The 2,022-nt window shown below is 34.5% G+C and overlaps 1 non-coding gene across 1 annotated transcript; it reads left to right on the top strand.

The window, feature by feature from the left end:
- Window positions 1–1,541: 1,541 nt before the first annotated feature.
- On the top strand, window positions 1,542–1,607 carry Smp_tRNA_00434_Gln_TTG.1.1. Its single transcript has one exon. It is a non-coding gene (tRNA).
- Window positions 1,608–2,022: the final 415 nt, after the last annotated feature.

Raw genomic sequence — 2,022 nt, 5'->3', positions numbered from 1 at the left:
TAGAAAAAGGCTATTTATATTCAGATAAATTGTATTTTGTTTATATTTTCTGTAAACTGAATGTCAGACTGTTCCATCTATCCTCCGTTTTATGGTGATATCAAGAAAGTAGGATTTGTTTTTATTTCCATGTTACATAATAAACTGGATGTTTTTGTAAACTTTGTTGAGAAGTTTCAGCAAATTTAATTTCATGTTGTTGATCATCGCACATGATGAAAGTGTTGTCAACATACCTCGGATAATACACCATTTCATTGATCGTTCCTTTAAGCTTAGTTCTTTTATTCTTTAAATAGTCTGGGACTTACCTTCCCATACTTTAATTATCTGAAACCCAACTTTTGTGATCTTAATAACTTTATTGTAACCATCGCTACCTAATAAACATTGTTGCAGACCGTGTTATCCTTTTGTTTAACTTGGTATAACTCGTTGACTTAAACACCTTCACTTCAACAACAACCAACTGTGAAGAAACGATGCAGCTGAAATATGAAGTTAATTAGGTATAATATCTCTTCTGTGCTAATTCACAGACTAAACCAGTAACGAAGAAAATGTATTATTAATTTTATAGTGTAATAAATTGAGTTGTGAGTATCATATTTCAAACGGGAATATTTTTTCAAGAGTATGAAAATTTATTTACATGTCCCGATGGCCACCTATCACCTTTACTTCTCTCTCACCTATCAATATCATCGTTTTAACCATGCCCATAACTAGAATCATAAAAGCAGTAAATTTGCCTTGTTAATATCAGTTCCAGTTTGTGTATGAAACATGCCAGTCATAAATTGCACTGGTTAACCAAAATGTCAAATCGTTATTGAATTATCAACTTTGTTTATTTAACCATACATTTGGCACAATAAATAACTTAACAGACAGCTACATATACACTTGCACATTTTTTTTGAAAATGTACATGGATAACCATTCATCGAGACGATTAATCTGACACTTTTTTGTCAGGTTGTTTATACTTATCCAGTTAAGAATAAATGATCTAGGTAAATAATAACAGATTGTTGCAAATGCGAACGCTGGCTTAGAGAAAATAGTGTTGGTTGTTTTTGTCTGTTTACAGGGATTTCAAAAATCACAACACTTTCATAACTGGTATTTATAACTTCATATTGTGAATAGATTAAAATTTGTTCACATTCGGATAAAAGCAATAAGGTGTATCACACTGAATAAATAACAGACCGAAAGATAAGTTGTTAAATGAACTGTGGTGGCTCGCACTTTTATATGTATTGTGCTAGACTACTTCAATAAAACTGAGTTAAATTCAATAATTTACAGAGTTGTATTTTTAAACTCATGTCGTTCCTCATCGTAATAAACTAATTATCCAGATCATTTTCACCCTTGTGAATTAAGGTATATCGAGGCAATACGCACAGTATGCACATATGCCAATTAGAGACTGACCAGTTGCAGTCCGAAACACATCGATGGGAAGATCCAAACAAACAATACCAAGTGAATTCAAACTTCACCCCATCGCACAAGCAAGTGGCTATCAGGACTCAGTGGCCGAGTGGATAACGCGATGGCGTTTGAAGCGAGGGTACTGGGTTCGAGTCCCAGAGTGAACATCAACTCTGAGATGCAGGTACATCCAGCTGACGAGTCCCAAATAGGACGAAACGCGCGTCCTGGATTCCACTGCTAGCCACTATCCATCTCTGCTTACCATTTTCACCCTTGTTCCATTATTTTGGACAGTTTCCTTTACATTAAGTAACATATTTTGTCCTCAACTCTTGTGACCCTTATTGTGTACTCTATTTTGAAATTTGTTTACTTTTAACGGCTTGCCTATTAGGTAACTTATCTCTAAATAACGAGAGAGACCCATTGTGTCATTGAAGTACGAAGGCAACTCGAAGAAGAAAATCTTCTTTTCGATGACTTCATCCATTCAATCTGCATGATATCAATTACAGTTGGTTTTTCACCTTAGCACTTTCCACTAACCTCTTATTATATGACTCCCTTGTAATGTCT

Source organism: Schistosoma mansoni, chromosome W (assembly GCF_000237925.1).
Source record: "Schistosoma mansoni strain Puerto Rico chromosome W, complete genome".
In the NCBI taxonomy this organism is placed as follows: Eukaryota; Metazoa; Platyhelminthes; class Trematoda; order Strigeidida; family Schistosomatidae; genus Schistosoma; species Schistosoma mansoni.
Note: the sequence above shows the minus strand (reverse complement) of the source record. Positions and strands in the feature narration are given on the sequence as shown.